This window comes from Pristis pectinata, chromosome X, assembly GCF_009764475.1.
Source record: "Pristis pectinata isolate sPriPec2 chromosome X, sPriPec2.1.pri, whole genome shotgun sequence".
In the NCBI taxonomy this organism is placed as follows: domain Eukaryota; kingdom Metazoa; phylum Chordata; class Chondrichthyes; order Rhinopristiformes; family Pristidae; genus Pristis; species Pristis pectinata.
In genome coordinates, this window is record NC_067450.1 from 1,734,124 (window position 1) to 1,746,706 (window position 12,583).

Sequence of the window (12,583 nt, forward strand, 5' to 3'; positions counted from 1 at the left end):
AGCAGTGCTTGTAATATGTCTGTGCTCTGAGGGAGACAAGCTTTGCGGTTGGTCGGTCCGGAGCAGAGATGAAGCCCTGTCCGTGTGGGAAGTTGTTTACTAGAAACCCGGGCGCCTTGAAACGGTTTCAGTCTCATTTGTCCGATTTGTTTTCCTTTCCCTTCTCTGCTCCTGTTGTTGGGTTTGGGGAGGATACTGGATGAAGTATAGCTGTAATTCGTTGTGGCTGGAGATGTTTGGGATCGGACTGTGCCGGGGGGCGTGGGGGGGAAACTGTCCAGATTATTTTATTGAATGGAAAGGACGTCTATTTTAAGATTGGTAAATTGTAAAGATGCGCATCTCTCACCTTTGCAATGGAATGCAGGTAAGGAAGGAACTTTGTATGTCGTGTCCTCCATTTATTTTTGAAAAAAGTGTAGCGCATCCACGTGTTTTTCCTAATCGTTTTGAGTGTAGTAGTGAGCGAAGAGCTTTGCAGTAAAAGAGAATTCGTATTTGAGAATCCAAGATGGGGTGTGCTAATAGTTGTACAACATCAGCATTCAACCCAGAGATTTTGGGCTCCTTTAACATGTTCTTTTCGTTTCCTTTATTTCTGGTGAAGATTTCCAAATTCTACTAAACCTACCCTCTGCCTCGCAAGCATTTCTCAACAACCGGTGGATGATGTTCCAGATTTTGTTAAAATGATAATCGTTTCCACATGAGTGTCGCTTCTGAATTACAGGATACTGAATAACTGTCATTGTTTCATGAGTATGTTCCCTTCACCTTTTAACGTTTAGTGGGGTGTTCGATTACCATCTTGCTATTTCCTCTGCTCTTGTAATTCCGAACTTCATTTTTTTCAAATATTTCTTTTTTGTTTTTATTGAAACGTGTTTTGGCAGTGAATGCACGAAGCAATGTAGTGTTATGATTTTGATTTAAACGTAAACTGGTCTCTCTCTGGCGCTGTAAGAAATGGAGTGTAGACCAAGCTTTGAGGCTCCTTTCAGGGGAGATGGAGGATTATTAGCTAAAGGGAACCCATCGCTCCCTGTGAGGAATATTCAATTGTAACTAGTCAAGGGGAGTGGAATAGATATGGGGAGGGGTGCGGAAAACTAATTTTTAATGATTGCCACTTCTGTATCTGGTAATAAACAACCCTTTTTATATCAATAAAAAAACCTTACTACAATGGGGATTACCCCTCTACTGCCTGGGACTAGCAGGATTTCTCAAATACTCCATAGAAACCCCTGAAGACAAAGAACATTTTCATTTCAAAAATGATAATGTTACTCCTCTGATTCATAATATTAAATACATTTAGAGGGAACTCGACGTTCCCAAGGGTGGCCTATTGCTTGTTGGTGAGACAAAGACTTAAGCACCTGTGAATTGGGGTTAACAAATTAATGCTGTGTAGAAATGAGATTGTTAATCATTGAATTTTGGTGTTGGCCTCAAATACAATAAACTCACAATGTGTGCTGGACAGTGCAGAATGTTGAGGGAGTACACAGTCAGTTTTCACTGCAATGCACCTTCTGATCATTAAACGAATAATCGTAACTAGTCTTTCATCTTTGAGGAACTTTGAGATAAAGAATCCATGTGAGATTAAACCCCTCAATCCATCTTTCCATGACAATCCATGTATATACTGTACATTTTTTAAAAGACTTGCTGTCCCTCTTGTTGATAATATCTCTCTTATTGGGATCACACATTCTATCCATTTTGGGTAATGTTCTGGCAGGTGTGCCTATACTAATAGTTTGTGTTGTAATGTACAATTGAATGTGCATAATGGAAAGCTACTTTCCTCCAAGCCAGCAGGGTTTGTGGTGCTTTTTGGGGATTATCTTGTGTCACAACTTTGGTCTTTAGCAAACACCATTTTGGCTTCTGTGCAAGGGTTGTGTTTGCAGACATGTGCACTCAGCAGGCTTGAAGGAAATAAACTCCCTAAAGGAAGAAACTTTGCCTCCACCTTCTTTGTATGTTAAGATCTAATAGTGCCGTTGTAGACATTATAGATATTTAGAGTGCTTACAGATGAGTAATTCGTGTGAGGGGTTTAAATGATTTTAAACTCCAATTGTTTCTAATGATAATCATTCTTGGAATTCTGAAACTAGACCACAGCTTGAGCTCACATGTGCATTAATGCTCTGTGCAGGTCTGTTGGAGGCTTCTTCCCCCACAATTACTGGGGGCTATGATCTACAATGAAATTGAAAATGCCTGAAGTGCAAAAGAAACTGGTGGGCACTGGATATGGGGCGTTTGGTTAGTGCAGATCATGTATATTTTGATTTGCAGCTTTATTTGTTTAATTAGATTTTGATTAAACATCTGTGTCACCAGGACAATCCAATGATTTATGGGGACTGGTTGTTAACAGTTGACATTTAGTTTCCCAGTAAAAATAAGAGCCAGCATGGATTTGTGAAGGGTCACACCTAATTGAATTTTTCAAAAAGGTGACTGAAGTAGTGGTCTAGGGAATATCTATGAATGCTATTTGTATGGACTTCCTAAAGGCATTCCATAAAATCCTTCAGACACTTGACTAAAGTTGAAGCTAGTAGAAATATCTACAAAGTATTGCCATGGATAGAAAATTAGCTAAGTGGCAAGAGATTGAACAGGGAAAATGCACAGGTACTCATATTGGCAGGATGTTAATAGTGGTAGGCCAGAAAGATCTGTGTTGGGGCAGCAATTATTCAAGGTATTTACAAATGACTTGGATGATGGGATAGACAGCCATGGATGATGCAAAGACTGGCAATGTGGTAAACAATATAGAAAATGGCATAGGTACAAAGAATTATTAATAGACTAAGCTAACAGCCAAAACTGTGTATGTGGAGGATTGGGTTGGGGAAGTGGGGTTGGCAGGGGTTTATGAGGTGGTGGTGGAAGAAGGGGGAGTGGTGAGGTGGTGGCAGATTTCTTAAATGTATGGAATCGTATTTTGTCAGTGGTGAAAGGCAGGAAACTGTAGATTCAGAGTGACTTGGGAGTGCATGTGCATCAGCTGAGCACACCTTTTGCAGGGAAGTCCAGAATGACAAACTGAGACACTTCTGAGGGCTGCATATGCTAATGTGGAATCTCTGAACTACTTCAGAGTTCCTTGTTGCTGCCACTCTGATCTTGGACTAAGTCACACTGAGAAATTTGGGTGTTGAATCAGATAGTTTCAGCACCTTCAATGGAGAGAAACTGAAGGAGGTGGACAGGTTTTGTCAATTGGTATAGGCTAACCAAAAAAATGCATTTAATTGCTTGTCGTGTTTTTAATTTCACATTTTAATAGTGATTTTAATCAAAATATTTTAATATTGTTGAATGTCAGAGATATTAAATGTGCTTTGACAACTGGTAAGCCAAGAGGGTACAGGTTAACTAACTGTAAAAGCATTTGTGAGAGCGAGCCTTGCTGTTTTTTTTTGCAGGAAGACCCTGTACTGTGCTGTGCAGTGCAGGACCTTTCCAATCAGAAGCCAGCTTTTGGGACCTCTAAGATATAGAGGGTAGAAATTATGCTACTGCTATACAATCCCCTAGTTAAACCATTCCTGGAGTACTGTGAGCAGATCTGCAGACAATGCCTTGGAGGGAGCAGGCTGCAAGTTTGCCAAACTGACATGGATTCCCATGGGTTAAATTATGAGGAGAGACTTCACCATCTGGGGTTGTGTTCCCTGGAATTTGGAAAGTTAGAATGAAGCTTTCAAGATATTTAGGGGAACCAAATGGAAAATGGAGAGAAACATTTTCTGCTAGCTGGGGTGTCTAGGACGGTTGGGGGGGGGGGGCATGGTCCTAAATTAGAGCCAAGCCTTTCAGGATTAAATTGGGGAAATGCAATGAATTTTGAAAACTTTCACAAACTGTCTGTTGTTCATTTTAAATCTTTTTTTAAAAATCATGGGTCATAAGAGATAAAAGTCAAAGACAATTGAATGGAGTTGGGGCACAGATCTGCCTTTATCTCAGTGAATGGTGGAATACATGGGGTTAAATGGTCCCTCTGTTCCTAAACTCACTAGTACACAAGGGAACCTAACCTGGGGGCAACAGCAGGGAAATGCCAGTGGAGTCGCATCCTATTTGTTGCTTTGTTGAATCCCTAGACAAAGCAAAACTTTAATCTGATCATTCCACAGATAAATGACCTCCCGTGGCAACAAGCCCTCTTTTAATCTGGTCACTTCCAATGTCTAGCTGAGTCTCTGGCTGTCTGCTTTGTTGGCATCAGTCTAAAGACTTGTTGATATGCTTTAACTTTGGAAGACTCATCCAGGTGGATCACTTTCTGTCAAACTAGTTCACATGTGGCTCTAATTAGTGAGTCTTGGCAAACTATTTGTCTTCTAGAGGTGACATGGCTATGCTCAGTTCTGCTTCGTGGGTAGTGATAGGAAACCATAGGCTGATCTCTTACAATCTGGTATTTGTTAATAGTTGTGAAGACTCAAACTTGTTTTCCACCCCACTCCCATTACCAGCTTGGTGAACTGTAACACCTAGTGCACTAAAGTCTAATACCACTGCTACATCCAATTTCAATTATGTCAATACGTCTGGCATCTTAAACTAAAAAGAAAAGGAATTCATAAATAAGATAAAATGCTAGAAATGCACAGCAGATCAGTTAATGTTCAGATGTAGACTTTGCAAGCACTAGGTTTGAACATGGACCATTAAAAATGTCAATGTTTTAAGTTGTGATAACTTCATGTCTGATAATTATTCTCAATGAAAATAAAGTAATGAACATTCTTGCTGCTGTTTTGGTTTGACCCTATCTCTGTCCATCTGTTGCTGAAAACCTTGTGTGCCCTTTGTATCCTTCTGCTTTGATTTATTTTCCTGGCTGGTCTCCCATCCCTGTCCCTTTGTATATTTCGGCTCACCCAAAACTCCACTGCCTGTGTGCTAACTTGCACTAAGCCTGCTGAATCACTCATCCCTATGACCTGCACTAGCTTTCAGTGCCCAAGGCATCAACATTTCAAATTCTGTTTGTGTGTAAACCCTTCATGGCTATGCTCCTCCCTATTTGTATATCTTTCACCTGTTAGATGAACAGTCAGCCTTCACCATTTGTGGCATGGTTTGGGAGAGGCAAGTGTATGTGCACACAGAGTTTAGCAACAGATGTTTTTGATAAGAACTGATTGGTAGTCACTGAGTGAGGGATGTTGCACAGTGAAATTACTTTTGTTTTGGGGTTAATGACATGACTCCATTGCATCATAAGGTTCAATTACATTTCCTATTGATATAGCTATTGACATTTAGAACACATGTACACAATTTGGTCCATAGCAATGGAGTCTGACTTCAATTATGCTTATCCTTTAATTTTAACTATAAACTGCTGGAGGTGTAGGTGTGATATTTCATTTCAAAATGTAGAATGGTATTTCTGACATGAAGTTCCTTTTTGAGGGCAGCCCAGGGTTAATCAGTCAATCAACACTTCAGATTTCAAAGAAGGACCTCTCCAAATAGTGAACCTTCTGTACAGTAATAGCATACAGAAATAGGGAGAAGTCTGGTGTTCAGCAGAGGACTTGAGCACACGAGGTTGATAGAACTGCAGGGGTTTGATGATGAGGTGCTGTTTGTCATTATTATCAACATTTATTGGAATGGCTATGTTTTCAATTTTAAATTTCCTAGCTTTTGTAGTTTCCTTTAAATTAATTGTTTTATTCTAACAAATTTGAATGTTTTTCCCCCCAGTATTGACCATAATCTTTTGCTGGTTTCATTTCCTCTTTAACCAACTCCCCAGCCCCTGTCCAATTTTCTTTCTCTCCTATTAAAGGTGCTAATTCACGTTGGAAAACAGGCACTGACTGTGCTCTCTGGTTATCATCCAAGAGGCAATACTACAGGCCAGAGCCTGTCAAAGAGGCTATTCCATGACAGAAGTCATCACAGGCTACCTTGATACACTCCTTGCAAATATTCCTTTGTGTGCCCTTTGAGAGTCATTAAATGTGAGTGCTGGTTTACTGCTACGATGCATTCCCCTGCCTAACCCATGTATACGGAGAGTGGCCCTGGCTGCAGCCAATGCTTTTGTATTTATTATTCCATGTCTCTGCAGTCACAACCAGCCTTAACTCTTTAGATCTCTGAAATCTATGTGGCAGAGCGCATGACTGACAAGATGTTTTCACTCGTGGATGAATCTCGAAAGAGGGGACATAGTTTCATAAGGGGCCAGTCATTTAAAATCGAGGTATGTACAAATTTCTTCTTGCAGAGAATGGTGAACCTCTGGAATTCTGTTTCGCAGAGAGTATTTCATTAAAAATACTTAAAGTGGGTAGATAGAGAGGGTGGGAATTGAGGGCAATGGGGACTTGTCAGAGAGAAGGAAATAAGGTCTGTGGCCGACTTTTTTTCTCGTATTCTCTCGATTCTGACCTCGCGTACGTTTCCATCGCCTCACCGCCACGACGTTCCTTAAAACCTACCTTGAATGATCGAGCTTGTCGCAATGCCTCCCTCTATTTGCTCCGTTTCGAGTTGGTCTGATGGTATTTTACTATGTTAAAGGTGATACACAAATGCAAGTTGTTGCCATGAAAGCTCAACCTTGAGAGGGGTCGATAGGTCTGCACAGCTGACACACGTGGGACGTGTCACATGGTACTGTCTCAAGTTATTTTTGCCTTTTTATGACAGAAGATTAAAATTAATACAAATGGAAGGTTGTTCCTGGAGAGGGTTTCCGATCCCTATTTAATATAAGAGCACCGAGACGCAGACGTGAGGTAACTTAGAAAGTTGACCCCATCAAACGTCATCTTTAGGAAATAGTTTATATCATAAACTTTCCAGGCACTTGTGTATATATAAAAGCAAAAGCGCAAATTTTCCTGTCTGAGGTGGCTGGCAACGTCGCCCACCCTTGCTTCTCTTGCAGCCACGGACTACCTCAATGTGGCCTCGATGCCTCCTGAGGTAGGAGAGGGCTGGGCTCGCTCTCCCGCGCGCGTTCCGAGGCGTCGGGTGGCCACGCGGCGGAGGAGGCTCCCTCGCGCGCTGCGTCGGCTCATGGTGGAGCGTGGCCCGTTGCTCAGTGAGTGAACCGACGCTTTTTAGAGAGAAAATAAGGCGAACACTTGGGGGCAGGTTGTGCAGCCTAGCCAGAATTTATAGTCTCCAATAAATACAACCTTGCAGTTATTGTGGTCGCTGCCCTTGGCAACCAGCATCTTCGTATGAGGTTGTGTGTATGTGTTTGAAGTATTAATAATAGGGTAGATGGCCCCTTGCTGTTACTGGGTGGTCTATAGTTCCATAGCTTCCAAATGGGACCACAGCTTGATGCCTGCTCTATGTCAAATTGGCAGTTCACGGCCGAGGCAGATAAAGGGAACACATCCATTATCAGTCTGAAGTAAGTGGTAGAGGGGGAAACCGGGGCTGGGTACTTGATAGCTCCAGGTCACTTCTGCGCCTGGGTTCAGATAGGATCCAACTATGCTGTGATATCCCCTGCAGTTGAAAAGCCTATTGACACAGTCACTTAGGTGTGATTCCAGAGAGCTAATGGAGTTGTGCCTTGATTAAAACAGACTCCTCATTGAAGGTAGTTTTTTTAAACTGTGCGTGCATGCTCTAGTAATTGGGCGAGCTTTGTATGGGACTCTAATTAGTAACATCTTCAGGACAAAGAGTGCTTTCACTGGGGTATTGATGTATGCACGTTGTATCCGGTATCTCAGTGCTGGAATCGGAACAAACTACATTGACAAGAAATGTTGCAGAATTTTTAAGTTCTACACATCAAAACAGCACACTTCTGTATCACACCCAATTTAATCAGTCTAAGTAATTTTTTTAAATGACATTTTATTCATAAACTACAGTTGGATAATTATTAGTTAGGGTTTGGATGTGGATCAGTTATGTGTAAAGTAATAATCAAAATGAAAAGGGATTCTAGAAAACTGCTTGTCAGAAACAGCATTGGGAGTGAATGGGAAGTAGTTTGTAATTTGATACAGTGTGGGTGATTGCAAAAGGGATTGTGCCTTTGGGGATCCAATATTATTGAATTTTAACAGGATTACCAGTTGAATGGCTTGTTGGCTAAACATGCTTTCACCCGTGATACTGATTTGCAGGGCAAGTAATATCATAGGTTTGATCCTCAGTCTGTGCTGAGTCTGATTTTTGGCAGGGTTGGCAATAAAAGGGTACTACTGATGGCCTTGGTGCCTTGAGCTTGAAGCCTGGTTTCTTGCTGCTGATGAGGAGCAAGTGAGTTTGGTGTGTAGGTGGAAATTGAGATTTAAGATTGGGTTAACCAGTTTATGAATCCCTTCCTTCCTGTCCCATATCTCAATGGATCCACATCTGCCCTCTATACAAATGTCTGATAAGTAGACATTTCATTGGAGCCCAGTGACCTGTGGTGGCACTCCAGGCAGGGATTGAATGAAACCAGCTTTTCTAAATTGGGCACTAGAGTTTGGGGCACCTGATTTGATATGGCCAGTTTGAAGTTCCAATAACCTTTTCCTGGAGCAGTAAGTTAAATTTTAATTCTTGTACTTGAGAGCTTTGTTGGGAAAGGGTTTACAATAGGAGAGTGGTATTGTAAAGATGTGCACTGGATGCCTGCATCAAAATAATTGTCAGGAGTTGCATGGAATGCTGCGAGGCTAATATTGAGTCAGAGGTAACTGGATGACAATCAGAAGCAGGAATGCTGTTTTTTTTTTCAATACTTCTATTTTGCAAAAGAAGCCAAATGATGGTCCTCTTCTGGAAGAGTGGGAAGCACTCTCTTAATGCGCTAGTTTCATTTTCCTTGCCCACTGATAATCCAGCTTTCCTTCTGATATGCTGGGATCTTGGGGAGGGGGAATGGTGGGCATGTGATTGGTGGTGCAATGAGTTAATTGCCACAGCAGCCTGTATCTGGTATCTGATTTTTGAAAGTGTAATGCCTAGATGCTGGGTATTGGTAAGTAGGTTGCTGGGTGGTAGGGAATATTATTCTGGCATATGATTGCCCAATGTCCACACAATTTCCAGGAAACTAACTTTGGCTGCAATTTTTTCCTCTTTTCATCTTGGTCAGATTGTAAAACCAATTGTGTGCAGTCTGGGGCCTCACTCTTAGTCAAGCCTCAGTCCCATTATGCATTGCATTTATCAATTTCATGGGGGTGGGATTAGGGGCTGCATTTTGCAATATGTTAGCTCTGTCTGCAGGCAGCTGAAGGGGCACAGCCACCAATGATAGAACAAAAGATTGAGGAAGCCAAAATGGGAGGCATATACAGTTATTGAAATCCAAAAAGACTGCAGATGCTGGAAATCTAAAACCGAATGCTGAAAATACTCAGCAGGCTGGGCAGCATCTGTGAAGAGAGAAATAGAGTTAATGTTTTGGGTTAATGAAACATGACCTAAAATGTTAACGATTTTTCTCTCTCTCTCCACAGATGTGGCCAGACCTGAGTATTTGCTGCATTTTTAATTTGTATAGATCTTGGAAAGTTGTAGGGATGGAGGAGGTTACAGATATTGAATTGAAGTCACAGAGGGATTCTAAAAACAAAAATGAGAAATGTTAAAATTGAGGCATTGGCTGAATTATTGTTTGAGAGGTGTAGATTGGATTGTAGTTATTACATAGAGCTAGGAACATTATTTTTTTGACAGCAACTATCTTTTGACAGAAGCTTCATAACTGCAGTCCTTCAATCACAGTCACTGGTAGAGATTGAAATTGTCCCAAACAAGGTCCATCTGAACCTGGTGATGAATTCTCATTAATATGGGCCTTCCTTCCTTGGTAAACAAGCTTTAATCCAAAGTCAACCCTAGAATAATATTTGCTAGGTAAATGATACTGGCACAGGGGTTCTGGCATAAACACTTCTTCGCAGAGCCAAAATCCATCAGTCCAAGTTTCACCTATGAGCCTGGCCAGCATAAACATTGTTACAGTTACCGTGCATTCTGCCAGCCTGTTCTGTTGCCTGGCAACACTGGTGCCAGGGATGAGCAAAGCCATTTGGATGAATGATATTTTGATAGTTTGATTCTGGAACATGAACAGACTGATTGCAGTAAACTGGATTTGCAGCCACTTAAATTTCTGTTTCTGAAAAGATTTTCAAAATGGAAGCAAGCCAATACTGGATTAAGTGAGCACAGTGTGCCTTATTCAGTGGAAATTTATAAATGAGGGCCTCAACTTGCTGTTTATAGTTTTGAGTGTTTATTATTGACTGTCATCAGATTCAACAATTGAAATCTGTTATTAAGTGGAATCCACACCATAAATGCTTACTGTATCCTCAAATTACCCAAACTGTTTGGCTGGTTTGGAGTGTAAATGACTGGGGATGTTGTCAGCACCTGGCATTCCTCACTGCAAGTTTCAAAGTTCTCTGCAACATCATGATGGTTCAGTGGGTAAATGCACTACACAATGTGACACAAGTGTACAGGGGAAAATCCCAGATTTGATCCTTAGCAAATCTGATGTGTGCCAATGTAAGAGCCTGCTGCAACCATCCTAGCCTCCAAGCTATGCTCTTTGTTTGCTATCTACTGACTTCTGCCTACATGTGCAATTTGTACATGCGCATTCCTCATGGATATCAAGTGGGGATGGGGGAGTTGTTTGGGAGTTTGGTTTAGGGGTGGTTGTAACACTTGTTATGAGCCAGGTTGCTATTTGGTGAATGTCCCTTTAAGGCACCTGGACAGTAGAGTAGTAGTGTGTGTGGTGTTATTAAGACAGCAAGACTATAACAACATGCTGGCTGTTTTGCTCAGTGAGTCGAAGAGAGAGACACTGACTGCTGGTCTCTGTACCAATGGATGAAGAACAATAGCTGTGTCCGTCACTACAATCCATGTATGGATTTTTGGAGTAATCAAGTGGAGTTCACTTTGTCATTAACCTGTGCTGGTGGTTAACGACAAAGTGGACTCCACTTGATTTCTCCAAATCCACTTGATTTTTGTGGGCGGCCAAGTATCGAATGCCTTCGGGGTGGCAGATACTTTGGAACAAAGCAGTGGAGATCATCAGAGATTGAAGTGACGTATGGGTTCCATTGTGGAACATGTGGATTTTGTAATTTTTCGCTAAATTCTCTCCACATTTTCTCTTCAGTCAACGGTGGTTTTGCAAAAGCCTTTGCTCACGTTTCACCTGATGACTTGCTGAACTGAACTTTGAGAACTATTCCTAGGCTTGGCGTTTGGGAATTTGCCACACACACACTTTGAGTTTAGTAGTTTTAGGGATTATGTTTAATATCTAATGTTTTTACTTACTATCACATGTAGTTATTAATAAAATAGTTTCTAACACTTATACATGGCTTGTTGTGTTTCTGTTGTTGCTGGTATGTAACATACTCCGTGGTTGTCCACCCTGCTGACACTTGATAGGCTTGTGCATTCTTCAAAACAGACACTTGATGAGGTGCCAGTGAGTATCTGACATCTGTGGAATGCTTCTCTGCAGGAGAAAAGGACAAATTGGTATGGAAAGATGTTCTTTTATTTTGGGATCTGAGCATTACTGGCAAGGCCATTCATTTCTCATTCCTGATTACCTTTAATGGGTCTACCAAGCCACTCGGTTTAAGAGTTAGTCATATTGGAAGGCCTGGAGTTGCATAGAGGCCAAACTGTAAGGACAGCAGGTTTCCTCCCCAGAACGACATTGGTGAATTACGTGGATTTTTAGTATGATCTGGTAATTTTTTTTAAAAAAGAGAATAAATTCCAAATTGGTCACTAAATTTAATCCCACAGCTACATTGTGGGATTTGAGAGCTAATGATAGATGAATTTGTTGGGGCATAATTCATAGGAAGTGCTGAATATAATGAAAATTCATCAAAGTGCTATGTCATCTATCTCTGAACAACTCATTTGATGGGGCTGCTGTCTTTTAAGAGTGCACACTTTTCCTAACAACTTAAGCAGTTAGTGATCAAGTTGCAGAAATCTTCAGACTTCCTAGATTTATGATCCTCTACACAACTATTTACTTTTGAAGCCTCACTATCAAATGTTCCCAATATTGCTACTGGATGGGTTAGATAAAGTCCCCTACAGTGTCCCATTAATGAAATCAAAGGGTTATTTCTATTCCCAAAGCTGGAGAAATGTGCTCTGCAGTCTTCTATAAATCTACTTGGCATTTTTTTTAAATAAAGAGAAATGGCACTCGAGTTAGATGCCAAAGAAATCACTCTTGGAAAATAAACGTGACTGCAATGTGGAAGATTTTGTATGAAATGTAACTTCATTGGATTAATAACTGGGTTTGATCACACAGATCACAGAATCTCTGGACTACTTTTGATGAAGAATATTCTCAACACAGAGGCTCAATTTGATGTAATTGGACCCTGTTATTGTAAGCAGCTGCAATTTATTCTGGCTTCTGTTCTGTGTGAAAACAAAACCAGGGTTCAGTCCTGGACCTAATGCACTCCCTGGTGGACTTTGGCTGTTATAGCAACTGATTGATACTATAGACTGTTAGCACTTGTCAATTAGGGTA

General features: G+C 41.0%; 1 protein-coding gene across 6 annotated transcripts in view; it reads left to right on the forward strand.

Moving 5' to 3' along the window:
• The first annotated feature begins 211 nt into the window (after positions 1-211).
• Positions 212-12,583, forward strand: part of avil (advillin) — a 63,885-nt gene continuing 51,513 nt past the window's right edge. For all 6 annotated transcript variants that reach the window (XM_052009728.1, XM_052009732.1, XM_052009726.1 and 3 more), the window contains exon 1: positions 212-367. The gene's annotated coding sequence lies outside the window, so the exon portion shown is untranslated. The remainder of the gene's footprint in view (positions 368-12,583) is intronic.